The sequence below is a fragment of the Podarcis liolepis genome, assembly GCF_965112155.1.
Source record: "Podarcis liolepis genome assembly, chromosome: 17".
In the NCBI taxonomy this organism is placed as follows: domain Eukaryota; kingdom Metazoa; phylum Chordata; class Lepidosauria; order Squamata; family Lacertidae; genus Podarcis; species Podarcis liolepis.
Window position 1 is genome coordinate 34,624,417 of NC_139571.1, and position 21,033 is coordinate 34,645,449.

A 21,033-nucleotide genomic window follows, 5' to 3' on the forward strand; every position below is an offset into this window, starting at 1 on the left:
CTAAAACAACACAACCTGATTGCTCCTTCTGTAGCTTCCCTCTGTCTCTCTCCCAACAGAACATCAATGTGGCTAGTTCAGAGCATCCTGAATACATGCTGATTGGGCCCAAGGCCGCCAACAAGAATAAAATGAGGGAGAATATCCTAAATACTTGCCATGGATTAGTCTTGGGTGTTGATCTAGAACTAACCACTTGCTGGAACTTCAGCAAGCACCTATGTGCTCCTGATTAGCTAGGTGTTTGCAAACTCAATAAAAGAAGGTTATCTGAAGGACCAGTAAGTCTTGTCATCCTACTTGAACCTCCCCTTTTTATATAGGAAATTGCTTCCCAAAAAATCGGGATTTTCTTATGTTCAAAGTATCTGGATGGGACGGCCACAACTGTACACTATGGGCAGGCATCTAAGAGTGTTGGGAGTTTGGACTCCACACACATACACACATCAAACACTCAGATTATTAATACAGTATCTGTACAGCACAATCACTGGGCATGATGCTGTACTACAGAATAATAAAGCAAACAAACATGAAGAAATATTGAAGCACGCCTATAATTTCAAAGGGTGAGTGACTGTATTAAAACAAACAAACAAATGGAATGGTGCCTTTAGAAATTCCACAGAAATTTCCTGTAGGAGAAAACTATTTAAGTCAATTACCAAATGCTAAATATAAAATTTGCAAAAGAGATGATGACTGTGTTATGTTTGGCAGAAGCTAGATTGAGAAAATGCATCTCTTCTACTCTAGGTGAATCATCTTCAGATGAGACTAAATTAAACATTGTCATGTTCTAGCCCAAACCTGTTTACCTGTTTTGGCAGCTGTGAATTTCCCCCATGTCAATCTTGGGCCTCCGCAAAGCACCCTAAATGTACCCTTATCCCAAACTTTATAGGCGTACCCTCTGCCTGGAGTCAGAGATCTCACAAATCAAAGCACTTATCCACTTGATGATAAACAGATGTTACTTTAATAGTGTGATTAGTAACCATGGCTGTTGTTTTTTTAAAAAAATTAAATATTAGGTATTTGCAGGAGTGGGTGGTTTATTGTGACTGCAGCACATGAGGAGAGGCAGTTTAAACTAAAAAAAATTGCCCCATGCACCAATTAGACCCGGGGAGTGATTCCCATTGGTATCAATGGGATTTCTACGTGTGTGTGCGTGTGTGTATTTGGAAATAAGTGTTTCCTGAGGTCATATGTAGATCTCAATGAACTTTGAATAATTGGCAAGAATTTGACTATTTGTGCAGAAAGCTTTATCTGTGGCCAGGAAGGTGGAGGGAGGAATGCAATGAAAAATAGGTGTGTCCTCCGCCTTTTTGCGAAGAGGAGCTGGAACAGAGTTGTGGAGCGAGAGAAGATTAGGAATAGTCTCCCCCACTTTTGGGGAGGGTGACAGAGCACGTTTTGGTTGCACAGCATAGTGGCAAAGAAGGCAAGTTCTAGGCAATTCGGGCAGAGAATGTGGCTCTGGAATCTATTCTCCCCAACTTGAAGGGTACAGGACGCAGTTTCAGTGATGAGGTAAAAGGCACTTTGCATATACTCAAAGACAAGTTTTAAGTCCCACTGATTTCAGTAGGTCTAATCATGACTACATTATGACTAAACACAACTAAATACTTGTGACGCTTGTTCTCTCTTAGCCAGATTGAACCCAGCAGCCAAGGTTGGAATTCCTATATGGTCTGTGCATGTGCAGAGTTCAAGTTTCAGCAAATCTTTTCTACCATTAAAAGTGTTGCATCTTTTGGCTAAATTACCGTATGAAAAAAGGAAGGGAAGGGTAAGGAGTATATTTTAAAATAGGGTTAGATTTAAAACAAAAAGAGAAACTCAGCAATTCATGTTTTCACCAAAACCAGCAATAGAAGTTGGGCAAATTAAATTTCTGTTAACTCAGTTCTAAGGGATCATGTTTCCTGCAGCCCAGGCAAAGGGAGTACTGCTTTCTTTATGTACAGGAAATTGGGGTGCAGGTCTCTGCAGTGGTACCTCGGTTACATATGCTTCAGGTTACAGACTCCGCTAACCCATAAATATTACCTCGGGTTAAGAACTTTGCTTCAGGATAAGAACAAAAATCGCACGACGGCAGCAGGCGGCCCCATTAGCTAAAGTGGTACCTCAGGTTAATAACAGTTTCAGGTTAAGAACGGACCTCCATAACAAATTAAGTACTTAACCCGAGGTACCACTGTATTAAAAAATGTGGGCTATCATTATTTTGTGTGCTCCCCCTCTGGTCATTTGTGGAACATTTCACAAGGCAAAGGTAAAGGGACCCCTGACCATTAGGGTCCAGTCATGACCAACTCTGGGGTTGCAGCGCTCATCTCACTTTATTGGCCAAAGGAGCCGGCGTACAGCTTCTGGGTCATGTAGCCAGCATGACTAAGGCGCTTCTGGCGAACCAGAGCAGCGCACGGAAACGCCGTTTACCTTGCCGCCGGAGCGGTACCTATTTATCTACTTGCACTTTGACATGCTTTCGAACTGCTAGGTTGGCAGGAGCAGGGACCGAGCAACGGGAGCTCACCCTGTCACAGGGATTTGAACCGCCGACCTTCTGATCGGCAAGTCGTAGGCTCTGTGGTTTAACCCACAGTGCCACCTGCGTCCTTAATTCCCTAAGCAATTCCTTAATTATTATTATTTTGTAAAAGTCTAGTTGTGTCCTACCTAGTGCATCTCAGGACCAAAATAACTTCTGTAGAATTCTACACCAGTCTCTTTCTCTCAGGCAGCTGCACAAAGCTGTGCCTTCCTCAAGGACACTTCCTGGAGCTACTAAGGCCCACTGTTCTTTGCAAAAATGAAGCAATGGGGCAAACAAACCCACTTAGGGCACTCCCCCCCCCCCCGGTCCCATGCACACATTGCACAGACAACCATTCTAGTCTGCTTGCTCTTTTTGCAGGCAGATTCCTAAGGAGTTATCCAAAGCTTGCCAAAATGACTTGGTGGCACCCACACTGCAGTTGCTCTTGTTGCTCTCCAAAGTAAAGAGGTGAGTAAGGTGAATGAGACAAAAGGAGGTAATGACTGCCCATACATGCAAAGCAAGCAAAGTTAGTTGAAGCTGTAATTGCGTGAGTCACAGGCTGCATTCGTGGATCACATGTTCCTTTCTGTACAAAGGGAGCTGCGATGGATCACCTGAAATAAGCCTCTGTGGGATTGCCCTCATGATGGTACATGTCGCCCGATGCAGGTATTCTTGCCGAGTCTGTCACCTATAAACCTCTTTTGTATAGAGCCAAGCCATGCAATCTGCAGCTTGACATGACAAATCCTTTGCTGTTGACTGTACTTCAGATTGCAAGTGAGAGGTTGACTATTTGAGCGCTCCCACACATTAAAACAAAACAAAACAACTCTCCAGACATATAAAACTAGTGTGTCAGGGAGAGCATTCTCGCCCACCTTCTTGAGTGAGCAACAGCTTTTGTTATGAGGGATTAAAATTAAAATAAAACAAAATGGGGAACTTTTGAAACATTCAGTTCCTCACCTGCAATCTGAAATGTGTCAGCCTGGAAACTGATGCGGCATGGGAGGCAGCGGCAGATGCGTCTCTTAGTGTGGTGGCCTCTGTCCACATTACAATTCCTTCGTACAGTGGTACCTCGGGTTAAGTACTTAATTCGTTCCGGAGGTCTGTTCTTAACCTGAAACTGTTCTTAACCTGAAGTACCACTTTAGCTAATGGGGCCTCCTGCAGCCTCCACGCTGCCAGAGCACGATTTTTGTTCTCATCCTGAAGCAAAGTTCTTAGCCTGAAGCACTATTTCTGGGTTAGCGGAGTCTGTAACCTAAAGCGTATGTAACCTGAAGCGTATGTAACCTGAGGTACCACTGTATGTCCTGGGATATCCTTACCACCAACTCAGATACCATTGGTGAACATGTGGAGTTAAGATTTTTTGCCCCAACATGCATCAGTATACATTTCTTTACACTGAACCACAACTGCAATTTCAATGCCCACTCATCCACAAAAAAGATATTTTGAGCTATTCTTCCACAATCCTTTTTTGTTTTGTTTTTACCACTCTAAATAATTTGGTGTCATCAGTAAACTTAGGCATTTCACTGCACATTATTAAATCCTGATAATTTATGAGCAAATTAGAAGACACAGGCCCCCTGGGGCCTCCCTTTTTATATCTCTTCATTGTGAGAATGGGCATTTATTCCCACTTTCTGCTTCCTGTTCTAGCATCTGTTACCGATCCACAAGAGGACCTGTCCTCTTATCCCATGGCTCCTTACTCAGGAGGCTTTGCTGAGGAATTTTAGCCAAAGCTTTTTGAAAGTCCAAGTAGACAATTTCTACAGGATCACTGTGCCCATGTGGTTAATGACACTTTCAGAGAATTGTAAAAGGTCAGTCAGGCTTTCCAGAAGCTTTGTTGATTTTTCTGTTGCAAGATTCGTTCTTGATAATTTACCTTTAATCATGCTTTCCACCAGTTTACGCAGAACAACTTGTAAACCAGATGAACATTTATTAAGAAACAACATTAGTGATAACTGCTAAGAACTAATGTTGGAAGGAGAAAAGCCAAATCTGTCTCTGTGGATCGCTGACTTCAGGGAAAACAATGATATATTGAAGTGCAACCCTGCTAAAGTACCAGGTGTCCTTATACTCGGTTACATTGGCAAGAGCTGTGTCTCAGTTGTATGTACTTTGCCTATATATGGTCCTGGTACAACTTCTGACACCCCCAGTTGAAAATGTAGGGATTACTATTATTTATGAGATTTCCTACCCACCCTCCCTCTTAAGAAGGGTGGGTTACATCAATGTAAACATACAGTATTAAAATAGTTTAAACAATATACAATCGAAAGAACAGGGTGCGTCCTAAAAACATATATATCAAGTATCAGGAATCAAGGTAGAGGTGTGTCATCAGCATATGACTAAACCTACACAATGAACGTGCCTGATTTTTCCTCTGTGGGGAGGGATTTCCACAGCTTAGTGGCTGCCATAAATAATGCCGTGTCCTGGCTGCCACCCCTCCAAGCCAACTTCTGAAGGTGGTGAAAGTACCAGGAGGGCCTCCTCTGCCAACACAAGGCGGGTAATACCACTCTCCCTGGCAGAGATCCTGCCTGATTGTGTGAAATGTCCAAAGCAGTGAAAGAGAATGCATTCATTGAGTCTCCAGTCCCTTCACCCTCTTTCACCTTCCCTAATGTAGCAGTCAGGATTCCTGCTTCCCTGAAAGCAGCAGATCGAGAAGAAGTGACTAGTGGAAGATCAGTCAGGTACAACGGCTGAATCCACACCTGTTCCCCATGAATTCTTAAAGGAATGGGCACTATCTCTAGGTTGGAATCTGGCAACCCTTGTGTCCAAGCATCCTGTCTTCATGTCCCAGGTACCAAAGGAGGTTTATGTGGGTCCAGCTGAGATAGAGCAGTTGGGTGACTGCAGGAGCCAGGGCCCAGGAACACACACCCAGCTGATAGGTAACCAGTAAGCCCTGGCAAAAGCTGAGAAGACAGGAACAAGAACCTTCCACTGTCTGGAAACTGCAGAAGCAGAGTGCTGTCTTCTTCTGGGCTTCCCATCTAGTGGGCCACTGTGGGAACAGGATGCTGGACTCAACTGGCCAGAGCCATCAGGCTCTTATTACATTCTCCCCAAAGGTTCCCATTGCAATTCAAAGGGAGGAGCAGAAGTTTCTGAGGAAGCAAAGGCTTCAGGCAGCCAGGCAAACAAGGACTGAACACGTGGTGCTAGTTACAGGAGTGTGCTTGCAGGCCTTGCCTAAAAGCCTAAGATTGCAGAACCACCATCCCGACACCCATGTCACTCTGACTTATCTGGACCTAAGCTGGGGCAGGATGGCAGCAAAGTTGAGGCTGAGCAGTTGCACTGCCATCTGCGCCCCTGCTAATCTGGCACTTCCATCAGTACAGCCATGCAACCATGCCCCCACTACTGCTTCGCTTCACCCCTGGTAGGCAGCAGTTTCAGAGTTTCACCCCCCCCCCCATGTGCTACAACTCAAAACAGGGCCAGCACCAAAGGAGGGGGCCCATTTACAAGACCCCTCCGGGACCCATTCCTCCCCTTCATCACTGCGGCCTACTTGTTCACGCACCGCTTGCTCAGGGTCAGGCAATGTTGGTGGTGAGAAGTCTTGGAACTTATGCACAGCTTAACATGTAAGCTTGGAATCTGAATTGCGGTGAGATTCTTATGTGCACAAGGATGGAAAGATACAGCCCTACTACGTACTGTGGCTGATAAAATTATTAGACTTAGCTGAGATGGCAAAGTTAATGTGTTTAATTAGAGAAAAACAATTACTGTCATTTTTTAAAGGATCAGAATCTTCTTATGGACTTTTTGCATGAAAGGGATTTGAAGACGGAAAAATTATTGGCTTATAGAAAATGGAACGGTTGGATGTTAATGAGTGGTACTATATTTAGCTGACAGACAGAGAAATGGAAGTGTTTTTATCTTTTCCCATTTCTTTCTTTCTTTCTCTTTTTTCTTTTCTTTTCTTTTCCCCTTCTCTTTGCTTTTGTTCTTTTTTTAGATTAGATTTTTAAAGTGTAGTATAAAAAAATACTCTGTATTGGGTATAAACCTTTGTATATATTTTGATAAGTATAAAAAAAATAGACCTAAAAATGGGATTTGAACTGAGTACTGAATGGTTGCTGGATGAGCACACCTTGCCCTTGGCCATAACTGAGACTCTGCGTTCAGGAAAATAAAAAAACTAACTTTATTAAAGGAAAGACATATTTGATAGGAAAGTTCCTAGTTCCAACAACGAGCCATGCCTGCCCTTTTTTATCAGCAGGAGACACACAGAGAGATGTATCTTCTCCCAAGGCTAGGAGGAAAAAGGAAATATGCAACTCTGAAAGTATCAGCCTAGCACCTGAAGCAAGATCAGCACAGGTTAAAGGACAGTCTAGGGAAGTTCCTCTCTCATGCTACTTTATCTAGTGCAGACCCACAAGTCTTCAGTACAAGCTGAGTTGCATCCCAACACCTCCAACAACAACAAGGAGCAGCAGACGCCAATGCCAGTTTGCTCAAGCAAGCAAGTGGGTGGCGCTGTGGGTTAAACCACAGAGCCTAGGACTTGCCGATCAGAAGGTCGGTGGTTCAAATCCCCGCGACGGGGTGAGCTCCCGTTGCTCGGTCCCTGCTCCTGCCAACCTAGCAGTTCGAAAGCACGTCAAAGTGCAAGTAGATAAATAGGTACCACTCTGGCGGGAAGGTAAACGGCGTTTCCATGCGCTGCCCTGGTTCGCCAGAAGCGGCTTAGTCATGCTGGCCACATGACCCGGAAGCTGTACGCCGGCTCCCTCGGCCAGTAAAGCGAGATGAGCGCTGAAACCCCAGAGTCGTCCGCAACTGGACCTAATGGTCAGGGGTCCCTTTACCTTTAAGCAAGTGGGTAGTAGCAATCATGAGGAAAAGGAGCTGCAGTAGTTGGTGACAACGGTGGTGAAGAGGTAGACTCACTGAGGGAGGACTAACTGAAGGAGGGGTGCCCAGGAAAGGTGTCCTATTACTGCCCAAGGGTCTTCCATACCTGGAGCCTGCACCAAACAGGAATGAAACCTGCATTGTACAAAATAGACATTTGCAATACAGATGCCTCGGTTCCACCTTCTGTTCCACACCAACCATGAGCAGAGGCACAGAAGACCTTTAAGCCTTGTGTACAAAACACTTTTAGATAAGCAATCCAAGGCCAACACTTAAGACTATCTGATAATGAGGGCAGGAGATGTACCCTGTGTCCACAAAAAACATAAACTCCTTGCTAAAATCCTTACACCACAATGTGCTGCTTTGGGCGAGCGCCGCTATTGAGCAATGACTGTGAAAATGGTGTTCAAAGGGTCACAGAGTTCACTGCCACCCAAGGGAAACGTCTGCATTAAATTCCTTTCCACAGCATCAGGTGGCCAGTCTGACTACTTATCAGGAACTCCACCAGCCTCAAATCTCAGTGGGACGTGAAACTTGATTCTGTTTACGAATTTGAAAATTTCGCAAATTTGAATTCTGTACTAAAGTTTGGCACCGCTCCATCAGAGCAATCTTAGCTAAGATCAAAGAAGCCACTTTTGAGGTCCTAGATCACAGAGGTGATAAAATAGATCCACTATATGTGAGATAGTGTGCCAGGAGGTATTGCACCTCCTTCAGCAGCTTACAGAGGTTAATGTATATGCATACATAGAACCATAGAATTGAGTTGGAAGGTCCCCTGCAATGCAACCCAGAAGATTTGCATGTAATTCTTTATAATTTGGAATTAATGTGTGTATATATATATATATATATATATATATATATATATTCCAAACAAAGTGCTTGATTAACCTGGAGGTAGACTGTATGAACTCTGTATTATTTTGTAATGTTTGTTGGGTCTCTGGACCGTAATAAAGATTGATGATGATGATATTTACTCTCTATAAGCCTTTGGAGGGGCTGCAACTCCTGCTACACTATTTCACATAAGGGAACATGAGCTGCCCCCCTAAATCAAGTAAATAAATAAAAATACTTAACTAACTGACCAATCACATTACAGATAGCTCGGTTCTGCCCTCCCCACCCCCACCCCCTGAAATCCTGGCTACGCCCGTGTAAGGGAGTTCTGTATTATGGCCTTAGTGTCATCAGATCTTGTCTTTTCCAGTCCCATAAAGATGGAACTATTTCTTTGGTTAGTGCAGTACACTCAGTGCTGGTTTAATACTGGAAAACTGAAAGCACACTGGGAAACTTAGATCTTGTGAACCAACCTGAGATCTTCGGATGAAGGCAGTACAGTTGTACTTTGGTTTTCAAACAGCTTAGTTTTCAATCGCTTTGGCTCCCGAACGCCGCAAACCCGGAAGTTCTGGTTTGCGAACTATTTCGGGAAGCCAAACATCCGATGGGGCTTACGCAGCTTTCGATTGGCTGCAGGAAGCCGCACTTTGGTTTCCGAACGTTTTGGAAGTCAAACGGACTTCCGGAACAGATTCCGTTTGACTTCCAAGGTATGACTGTATATAAATTTAATTAGTTAGCAGCAGCAATAACAACAGAAAGCTATGCAACAATAGCTGCTTGAGGCTGTGGCTTGGAGGGCAGTGAGGAAAAACTCGTCCATAAACTCCTGCTCTCATCTAGGAGGATTGCCATACCTGATAAATCTAACTGATATCCATTTGTCTCTCATATTGAAAATACATCTTATTCAATCTGCTGTAAAAGATAAGAACATAAGAAGAGCTTGCTGGATAAGACCAATAGCTTATCTCGTCCAGTATCCTGTTCTCACAGAGATCAACCAGATTCCTGTGGGAAACCCACAGTCAGGACCCAAAAAACAAGGGCCCTCCCTTGCTAGTGGTTTCTTGTTGGTCTACCTGTTTTTTGGTGATACTTAACATAACAATTATTCCTCTGCCTACTTCTCCATTTGTATTCTTCAACATATAATTAGTTTGTTTTTCAGCAGTAAGCATTTCTGTTTCGGAAGCATTTTAATTTTGAAACAATAAACATGGAAATCTTTGGAAGGAGTATAATAACGCAGATTTTCTGAGCTGTGAATTTGGCACCAAACGCAACACGAAATGCTGGAAACGCGTTTCAGATTTAACATTTCGGATGAATTTAAACCATATTCCGAACTACATTTGAGAAATGGTTGGTGACTGAACATGAGAATTATAAGACCGGTGGACAGATGTAATTAAATCCATCCCATCAAGTAAGGTGGGGCAGAAATTTCCCAGAACATTTTCTGCTGCTATATGTTTCCACAGAAAATGTCCTTCTAAAATATATGTTGCTCCATAAAATTAATTAGCAGCATAATTAATGGATACGGTTATCGGTTAAATGGAGTGGTTCTAAAGTTGTAATTAACTTTTTCAGGTGACTGACCCTAAGAAACATGTAAATATAAATGCATAGTTATTTATGTGTGTCAGTAGCATCTGAACACATTTCTTTCTCCTTCTTTTACACAATTTTTGTTATTTCATTAAACATTACAAACAACAAATAAAACCACAAAAAATTATTTCAGTTACAAGTTTGTACGTAGCCAAGCATAGTACAAAACTAAGGAAAGTATTCACCAATGTAATATTATGAGAACTCTGCTCTCATGCATATAGAGATTCGTTTTGTTGGATCCTGTGCTTTATGCCTCAGTGGAGGATATAGAGCACAGTCATACCTCAGGTTACGAACGCTGCAGGTTGCACATTTTCGGGTAGCGGACCGTGCCGAACCCGGAAGTACCGGAACGGGTTACTTCCAGGTATAGGCGCTCGCGCATGCGCAAAAACACAAAATGACCGTTGGTACATTACCCCTGCGAAACTAGCAAAAATGTATAAGACATGCAGTAAATGTTGGAAATGCAGGGAAAATGAAGGGACCTTCTACCACATGTGGTGGGATTGCAAAAAGGTTAAAGGTTTCTGGGAAAAGGTATATACAGAAATGGGAAAAATTTTAAAATATACTTTTGAAAAAAAACCAGAGGCCTTTCTGTTAGGTTTATCAGGAAAAGAGATTAAGAACAAAGATGGCAAATTTTTCCAATATGCAACAACGGCAGCAAGAGTCCTATTAGCCCAAAACTGGAAACAACAGAAAATACCGACAATAGAGGAGTGGAGAGAGAAACTATTAGAATATGCGGAACTAGATAGACTGACGGGAAAAATTAGATATTGGAGAGATCCAAGATTTATGGAGGAATGGGGGAAATTCGTGGAATATCTGGATAATTTAAGTGAGGGACAAATAACGCTAGTAGGGTTTAAAAGAGCTCTGTGATATTTGTAAGAATATTGTCTAAAGAAAAGGGTGGGAAGGATTTTAATAATGTCAATAGATAGTAGGAGATGCGAAAGTATGTGTTGATAGACAACGGAGATTAGCGGAGACGCCGAAGGAAGTCGTAAAGAATAAATCGGTTGAATACAAGATGTGGTTTATTTGATTTTTTATTTGTTTTGCTGTAAATTAATAAAAATTATGCTGAAAAAAAAACACAAAATGACGTCTCGCGCATAAGCATAACCACCAGATATCCCCAAATATGGAGCACTCTGTGGAACTGTTCCACCAACAAATATACTAAATACAAATCAAACAAACACACATCCTAAATCAGATCCTAAGCAGCTGAGTGCCCTGGGCTTTTTGAAAGATTTTACCTAACTGAACCAGAAGAAGGAATGAAAAACCTGCTGCACACTCTGAGGTCTACACAACTCAGTTAAACCAGACAAGCCCCACTCTGCAGGAGAAGGCTGAGAAAACTTCTACACAAAGCAGACACACCATAACAAAGCAAAGATCTCTTGAGGAACATTTCCCCCAGCCACAAATGCCTGGAGTAATAGGTACTGAGCATGAATAGAGTTTGCCAAGTATCAAGGCCAGCCCAAGAGAGATTTTGCTGCCCAAGGGGGAGCAGCAAATGGTGCCTAGTAGTCCTAACCACGAACAGAACTTGCCTTAAATAAATGTTTTCTTTCATTTAAGAAAATAAACCAAACAAAATCTGCACTAATATTCTGCCTGCCTCCCATGCATGTGGAACCTTACTTTGCAGCACGGTGGGTGGAACCTGGAGGCACTTCGTGATTTATTTATCTTTTAAAAAAATACAGATTTCAAGCATCTTCTGTCTTATCTCCAGTGCAGAGTCATTCCCTCTCTATACCTCATATGTGCCCAGATACATTGCCTATGCCAGCTTTAGTAGTGTTCTCCTCGCTGTTGCTCTTCCACAGAAAAAGAGCAAAATAAATACCAACACCAAAAAATAAAAATAAAACCTGTTGTAAAAAGGAAGTGGTTCGTTTTTTTAAGCATTGGAAGAGAAGGCAGAAAACAATTTGCCTTTTTGCACCCACCTTCTTACCCTGAGGGACGCGGGTGGCGCTGTGGGTTAAACCACAGAGCCTAGGACTTGCCGATCAGAAGGTCGACGGTTCGAATCCCCACGACGGGGTGAGCTCCCGTTGCTCGGTCCCTGCTCCTGCCAACCTAGCAGTTCGAAAGCACGTCAAAGTGCAAGTAGATAAATAGGTACCGCTCTGGCGGGAAGGTAAACGGCGTTTCCGTGTGCTGCTCTTGTTTGCCAGAAGTGGCTTAGTCATGCTGGCCACATGACCCAGAAGCTGTACGCCGGCTCCCTCGGCCAATAAAGCGAGATGAGCACCGCAACCCCAGAGTCGGCCACGACTGGACCTAATGGTCAGGGGTCCCTTTACCTTTACCTCTTACCCTGAGATTTATCTACTTTTCCTTGAGAACCCAAAAGAAGCAGAAAACAACAACCCTGAAACTTTTGGTCAAACCCTGAATTTTGGCCATTTTGGAGCAAAATCCAGCTACAATACAGTGGTGCCTCGCAAGACGAAAAGAATCCGTTCTGTGATTCTCTTCGTCTAGCGGTTTTTTCGTCTTGCGAAGCAAGCCCATTGACGGATTAGCAGATTAGCGCTATTAGCGGCTTATCGGATCAGATGATAAGCGGTTTAGCGGCTTAGAAAAGGGGGGGGGAGGGGAAAAACCCGCAGGAACTCGCAAGACATTTTCGTCTTGCGAAGCAAGCCCATAGGAAATTCGTTTTGCGAAGCACCTCCAAAATGGAAAACTCTTTCGTCTAGCGAGTTTTCCGTCTTGCGAGGCATTCGTCTTGCGGGGCACCACTGTATCTCATTAGGGAAACTTTACTGAGTTCACCTTTACCCAGTATCTATTACTGTTTCTGAGAAATAGCTAGCTAACAAGAAATGTGCATGTAAATGGGTGGGCCCTTCCCACTTCCCTGATCTCTTTCCCAACCGCTCACTCTTGGTGATTGCTAAATTACGAGAGAGGTGCCAAGAGGTTTAACCATCTCAGTGAGAATTGATTACACTCAGATTTTTCTGGCAACATTTCACAGCACGTTCATTTTCATGTTTTAACCGCAAGCATCTTTGAGTCATTTTAAAAACTCTTTAATTTCCTCGATATACTTATACTCACATCTAGGAAGCCTAACTATACACAGGGGAGAGCCCACAGCTCAGAAGAATATCCCATGCTTTTAGGGTGCCAATGCACCCTCCTTTAGAGAGGTTAGCCCTCGGCTTGAAGGTGTCTCCTCTTTGAGGGCTGCCCAGTCCAATGGTCAGTTCCTCCCTCTGACTGTATGGCTTTGCTCCTTTCAGGGTGGCATCAGAGGGTCACAGTTGCCCTTCCTCTTTTCCCCCTGAAAGGGCAGCTCCAGGTTACAAGAGCCATAGCCTTTACCCTTTACTCACGCCAAGGCCAGTCGACGACGTGTAAACAGGCACACAAATATCAAAGGCTAACGTCAGGCCATGGACTCTTTCTCTTTGTCTGCAAGGAAATAATTGACAAAATTTGCGATTGGGGCATGCCTGAGGCTTCAGAGCCAGCTAGAATAACGGGGCAAAGAAGCATATTGAGCAATGTTTGTTGAGATGGTTGCCTGGCTACAATAGCCAGTAATTACAAGAAGGGCTAGATAGTGACCCTAATGCACCAGGAACCACATTGGCTGTCAGTCGCTCCCTGTTGCAAAATAGTGCTTAATGTTGATTCATCATAGCGCTATGAAGCATGCTCATGCATTTACATGAGAAAGCCTTGCCACTGTCAAGAGTGGCCTAGCTGAGAGAACTACTTCATTCCCCGCCCATCGCTCTGAAGGCTAAATTCAAGATGTTGCTTGTGTTAAAAAATCCCTACATAATTTGGGGACTAGGACACCTTAGGGAATATTTCCTCTGATATGAACCTGCTGAATTTAAGTCATCTAATAAAGCTCTGTACCAAGTGTGGTTTGTGACTAAAGCAAAACTGACACCTACAAGGAGCAGGGCTTTCACTGGGGTGGCACCACAGGTAGAAAACTTGCTCTGTTGAAACATGCCTTGCTAGCTTCTTTCTGGGCTTCAGAAACCTGATGAAACTTTGTACATTTCACCAGGGCTTTGGGGATTACAACCACCCCATTTTCTGTTCCGTAATCATCTTGATGTATAAAATATTATTTTGATGTACAAAATATTGTCGTGATTAGACACATTGAAGACCCAAAGTTGCTTATAACATGGTAGAGTGAGGCCTATGGTTCTTCTAGCCCTAAACTGCTGCCTGCTCCCTAACTCAATAAATTAGAATACTTTCCAGGTGTCCCTATTTTCCAGGGACAGTCCTGGGATTACAAAAGCCACCCCAGCTTCTGATTTGATCCCAGAATGCCCGTTTTCTCTGCCAGCACCACTGCTGTAGATCTTGGGGATGACCATGAGCCTGTGATTGCCCTGAGGGACAGTGGTGGCAGCAGTGGCAGCTGCGAGGGAGCATTTTGTTGCCTCTCCATGGCTGCTGCTGCTGCCGACTTCCTTCCTTGGCAGCAATGTCTAGGCAACACGATGACCATGTACATACGCAATAGACAATCTTTATGTAATTCCTTCAAACCATAACAAATACGAAATGAAATCTTTAGTCTCAAAGTCTCTGAAAATCTTTAAATGCAGCGAGGTACCAGACTATGTACGGATATTGACTACATGAGCACTGTTCCACAGCATTTGCTATTTTCATTCACTTACATTCATTCGAAATAAATGGGTTTATGAAGCAATTCTATATCCTCCCACCACGCTGACAAAGAATCCTACAAAACAGTAGTCAATATCCGGAATCACTGTTCTGTGTTGGACATCATATTTGCTGAATACACAAAGCTTCACAGCTTGTCTTACATCGTACAAAGTCTGGTACCTCGCCTCACTTAAAGATTTTCAGAGACTTTGAGACTAAAGATTTCATTTCGTATTTGTTATGGTTTGAAGGAATTCTATAACAATTGTCTATTGCATATGTACATGGTCATCGTGTTGCCTAGACATTGCTGACGTTCTCTTTGCAACACAGGAGTTTGCTTGATTCTTCTTTGGGCAACTTGTCATGGCTGCTGGAGAGCAAGCGAGGAGGAGCAGAGCCTGCTACCAGTGCCAAGGACCAGCCTCGCGTGAAGCACCAGCTCTGAGGTAAAGGCAGAGAGCAGGGTGGTAGAAATGCTCTGAGCTTCGGAGGTGTGTGGGGGGGGGGAGTGAAAAATGTCCCTATTTTCATCTGAAGAATGTTGGAGCGTATGAACTAGACCAGGGGCCTTTTTTCAGCCAGAACTCACTGGAACTTGTTCCGGCATCTCTCACGTGGGCACCATTGTCATTATAACAGAACAAGGGAGGCATTCATGGCGAGTTCCAGCATAGGGTTGCCATATTTCAAACAGTCAAAATCCAGAGAGAAAAGCTGTTGAGCTTTTCTGAGCAAAGTTGTTGGGCAAAGCTCAACAAATGAAGTACGGTGGTATCTCTGGTTGTGAACGGGATCCGTTCCGGAGGCCCGTTCGCAACCTGAAAAGAACGCAACCCGAGTCTGCGCAGGTCGTGATTTGCCGCTTCTGCGCATGCATGTGACGTCATTTTGCGCGGCTGTGCATGCGTGAGCGGCGAAACCCAGAAGTAACCCTTTCCGGTACTTCCGGGTCACCGCGGGACGCAACCTGAAAATGCACAACCTGAAGCAAACGTAACATGAGGTATGACTGTATTCTGGACATATAACAATCCTATTGCAGCACCTATTTTTTCCAGGCCCACCCAAAGTATCCCACCCCCCACAAAAGGCACTGAATGGTAATGTGCAATAATGTAATACTGTCTCATATTATGGACTTAATTTGTAGCACACTTGATGAAAATGTGGGCTACCACCGTGTTTCTACTATTCTACAAAGCAAAAAAGGATCATCTGCCTAAGATTTTGTATAGAGGAAGTTACTTACTGAATGGGCATTAATGGTCAACTGGTGCTTCTTAACCCTGGAACAGAAGGCACACCAAACCTGCTGGGATGGGGCTGAGGGTCAGACTAGATGTAATGGCATCCTGGCATTATCCCTTGTCGGATTGGTTTATATATAACAGCTGGGTCAAAGGGTCAAGGCTTCCCTATCTCTCGCACCCTGATCCCAATTCAGTTTTTCCTGCCCCCATGCCAAGTGCAAATTCTGAAAACAAGCAAACATGCAAGGGCTAATAACATTATTTTTATTGTATTTAGTTTGGCCCTGGACAACCAAAAGAGGGTTCTGCCTCTGTGTGTGTCTGTCAAGAGAGTTAAAAAGAAAGACATTGTGAATCAGGCTAGTCAGAGGAAAACAGAGACGGGCTGCTATTACTTTGGTGTTACGGACACAATATTAGGCTAGCACTGCCCATCAGTGTGCCTGCAAAGCATATACCCATGCTGCTCAACTTCTCAATTATACAGTGGTACCTTGGGTTAAGTACTTAATTTGTTCCGGAGGTCCGTTCTTAACCTGAAACTGTTCTTAACCTGAAGCACCACTTTAGCTAATGTGGCCTCCTCCTGCTGCTGCTGCGCCGCCGGAGCACGATTTCTGTTCTCATCCTGAAGCAAAGTTCTTAACCTGAAGCACTAGTTCTGGGTTAGCGGAGTCTGTAACCTGAAGCGTATGTAACCTGAAGCGTCTGTAACCTGAGGTACCACTGTAGTTGTAAATAAAAAAGGAATTACAAAATCCCCATAAGTCTCCAGGATGCTCTTGAAACTAACCCCATAAGGCACACTCATGTAAAAAGAAAGACTTTGGAATTATTGCTCAAGGAAACTGTATGCATGGACCCCTTCCTCACCCTTTTCCATAGGTTGAGGGCAGGGCCAGATTTAGCTCTGATGAGGCCCTAAGCTACTGAAGGTAATGGGGCCCTGTATATGTCCAGCTGTCCTTTGTCAACAACAAATTGTCACTGTTTTTTGTGTTGAATATATGCTACATAGTAATTTATGGACCTAATAGGTATCTAAAGCCATTTGCACATAACAAAATATGTATTTTATCAAAGTAACTGTTGAACTGAAATACAATTAAGAAGAAGTATATTAATAGTGGAACACTGTTGCTGTATGTAGGTTTTATTTTATTTGTTTTTTTTATCTTATATTTTGGAAATATACCTCCAGTTTTTTCCCTTTAATTTTTTTTGGGCCCCCCCAAGAGAGTGGGGCCCTAAGCTATAGCTTGTTTAGCTTATACGTAAATCTGGTACTGTTTGGGGGGCGCGCACACACACACACACACACCCCTCCACTCTAAACTGGGAGCAAGTGGTAGCAATTTGGAATGCTCAAGGTTAGCATACTGTGTTGCAGGAACATCAAAAGGCAAGCTGAAATGTATGTGACAATCCCCGGGGGCAACGGAGATTTACAGTGCATTCCAAAGAATGTTCAAGGTATAACCAGGTAGTCTTCCACAAAGTTTAAAAAAGAAAAGAAAAAAAGGCTGTGATCTGCTCAAAAATTTCATTTGGGAAAATCTCTTTAACAGAAACTGTGTAACATCTCCAGGATGTTATATTATAGGTTTCGGAACTGAAAAGATAAAAACTCGAGGCTTTGAGCAATTAACATAATTAATTAACATAAAAGGGGTTGTGTGTTCCCCCCCCCCATCCCCACCCCCACCCAGGATAAAGAAATACAAAAGGCAAAGCTTCTTAAAGAAGGAAACCAGAAAACACAAATCAAATAACAAATACTAATAGCCATTGGTTTTTTTCCCCTGGAAAAAAGATGGGGGAACTCATCAATCAATCAATCAATGGCTATACAGATAAACAGATTGCGGGCCCAGTTGCCATGCCACCCCCAGGCAGTGGCTAAATGTAAGATATGATTAATAAACCCAAGCAGACAATGATCTGGGTTAGAAATAGCCACAACTTTATTGATTACAGTGGACATTTGGGTTGCAAACATGATCCGTGCAGGAAGCACGTCCGCAACCCGCAGAGTCCGCAACCCGCAGTGCTGCAACCCGCAGCACTGCGTCTGCGCACGCACGGGTTGCGATTTGGCACTTCTGCGTATACGCAAAGCATGATTTAGCACTTCTGTGCAGGCGTGACAGCCGAAACCCGGAAGTAAGCCGTTCCAGTACTTCCAGGTTTCGGCGCGTCCGTAACCTGAAAAAACGCAACCTGAAGCGTCTGTAACCTGAGGTATCACTGTAGAGATGCAGATGGATTTTTGGCTTGGGCATTTGGCATATGTTTATATGTTCCAGCCTCCCCCCCCCATATTTATTTTAAAAATATAAGGGTTCCTGCTAAAAACTACAACCCTGCTTCTTAGCAAACATGACTAGGCTTGCACTGTGACTTCAGATTCCTAGTACACACCCTTCACTAGGTGTCTGGTCCCCTGCTTCTTCCACCTTTGCTCAAGGTGGCAATTTCATTTGTTGTGAATCCACAAGAGGCCCCCCCCCCGGCCACTTCAGTCTTACTCTCTCCCCATTTTTCTTTGCTTTCCCCACTTCCTCTCCTCTCCTCAAAACCTACAATCCTAGATTGACTCTGACTTAAGTCCCACTGGAGTGTGTGGGATTTACTTCTGAGAAGACATGGTGACATAGCTGTCAACTTACAGATTTGAAAATAAGGGACCAGCAGCCTTGAAAATAAGGGATCAGCAGCCAAAATAAGGGATTTTCCAAGCACAGGTATGTTCAACTTCTGAGCCCCTCCGAGCCAAAGGCAGAAAGCCCAGCCAGCAGCCAAACAAAGCCTCAAGCGGTGATTCCCACAGCGCAGCAACCCGGAGATGCAGCAAAGAAAACCACCACCATCAGCTCTCCACTGGGAAGCGCTGAGCAAAGGTGAGTCCCCAGGCAATGTGGCCGATTTGATTGGCATAAGGCATGCAAGCTCCACCCCCCCAGTCATTCTTAGGCTCCTTATTGGGTGAGCAACGCAGCCAAGCAACACAGTTGGAGCCTCCCTCCCCCCTGGCCGGCAGGGAGGGAGGGAGAGGAGCTGCTTCCTTTGAAACCTGGGAAATTTAAGCGACATAATCAATAAGGGACAGCAGCGGGACACAGCGCTGGGATAAGGGACTTTCCCCCCAAATAAGGGACGGTTGACAGTTATGCATGTTGAGGATTACAGACAGTGTCCTGACATAAACTCCCCATCCCCTTCTCATGCATCCCATCCTTTGTTTTGCCTCAAGCCCCAACCAATTTACTCAGAGCAGCGGGCCAAAATAATTATTAATGGCAATATCTTGGAGGAGTGTAACATTAGTAATGGAACCAGGCAAGGATGCCCCCTTATCCCCCCCTTATTTTCATTTTGGTAATGGAGGTAATGAACAATCAAATTCGGGAAGACCAATCTGTCAAAGGCATCATCCTGGGCAACAAAACATACAAGCTCAAAGCCTTTGCCGATGACCTGATTATTATGAGTGAAAACCTTAAAGAAAGCTTGATAAGAGTGGTAAAGGTGATTAAATATTTGGAGAGGGGGCAGGTTTCAAGTTGAATACTACCAAAACAAAATTATTAGTTAAAAACTTATCAAAACAAGAAAAAATCGAATTAGAAGAAGCATCGGGATTGCGGATCTGCCAGAAAGCGAAATATTTGGGTATTTGGGTCACTCCTAAAAATATTAATTTATTCCAGGACAACTATACAAAAACTTGGCTAGGAACTAAAAGGAATCTTGAAACCTGGAGCAGATTGAGACTAACATTCCTGGGAAGGATTTCAATCATTAAGATGAACGTACTTCAGAAACCTTTACAGTTTATGGATTATGAAATTTATATTAATTCTTTATGTAGGGCGTGACTGACGGTATTCTTATTATGGTGTAATTTTTCTTTTTTTGTTATGTGTTGAGCAAAAATAAATAAATAAAAATTATTTAAATAAATAAATAAATAGCCTCGACAGAGCTCTCTCCCATTTTTGAGGCAATCCTAACTTTTGAATATGTTTAGTTTTCTGCCCAGAGACTTGCTTTAAAAGGGAAGTGAAGGAATTTGGAAGTGTCCTTGCAGTGAAGAAAAGCTGTCTTGCTGTTTTGAGAAGTTCAGAGGAGGAGAGAGAGAAAGCTGGGTGTGGAGTTGGAAGTGGAGCTGCCAGATGATCAGGAACTGTGACAGATGAGCTATAAAAGCCAAGCAAGAGCCATGTATGTGGGACGTGGGTGGCACTGTGGGTTAAACCACAGAGCCTAGGACTTGCTGATCAGAAGGTTGGCGGTTCGAATCCCCATGATGGGGTGACCTCCCGTTCCTCGGTCCCTGCTCCTGCCAACCTAGCAGTTCGAAAGCACATCAAAGTGCAAGTAGATAAATAGGTACCGCTCCGGCGGGAAGGTAAACGGCGTTTCCATGCGCTGCTCTGGTTTGCCAGAAGCAGCTTAGTCATGCTGGCCACATGACCCGGAAGCTGTATGCCGGCTCCCTCGGCCAATAAAGCGAGATGAGCGCTGCAACCCCAGAGTCGGTCATGACTGGACCTACCTTTACCTTTAAGAGCCATGTGTAGAAAGGCCTGGAATATAAGGCTGGGCTGATGTCTGGTTACAAAGTGAAGCTACTATTCTGCATCAAAAGCATGCAGCCATAGATTTGATGGGTTATTTCAGGTCCAAATGTCACCTTCAGCATTCCTCACATCTGTAGCTCTTGTCCATTTTCTCCCAGCCTTCCTTTCTTTGTCAACCCCCACCCTTTTCTCTTCGTCACCTCCCCCTGCCCCAGTAGACCTTCAAATCCTCCTGTCCCAGCCACATATCATTGTTTCCTTTTGAAGGAAGTGGGGACAGGTGACCCCCTGGGTTCAGTGAATTACTTGCTGGCTTTGTGTCAATAAATCAAAGAGCGCCAGTGACAATCTGACATGTACGTTCCCAGCCCAAACCATTACACCTGAGTACGCGCCAGGAACTCTTTCTGGCTTGGTGTGGGCTTCAGAAGAGGGAGGTAGTGTATTTGCTCAAGAACAAGAACATGATGTTTGCCCCAATATACATCAAGCATCAGTGGCCTCAAGAAAGGATAGTGGCCCG

General features: G+C 43.9%; 1 protein-coding gene across 1 annotated transcript in view; it reads right to left on the reverse strand.

The window, feature by feature from the left end:
• The window catches only part of EPHA1 (EPH receptor A1), an 80,082-nt gene that overhangs the window by 47,715 nt on the left and 11,334 nt on the right, over nt 1–21,033 (reverse strand). The gene's annotated exons all lie outside the window — the stretch shown is intronic.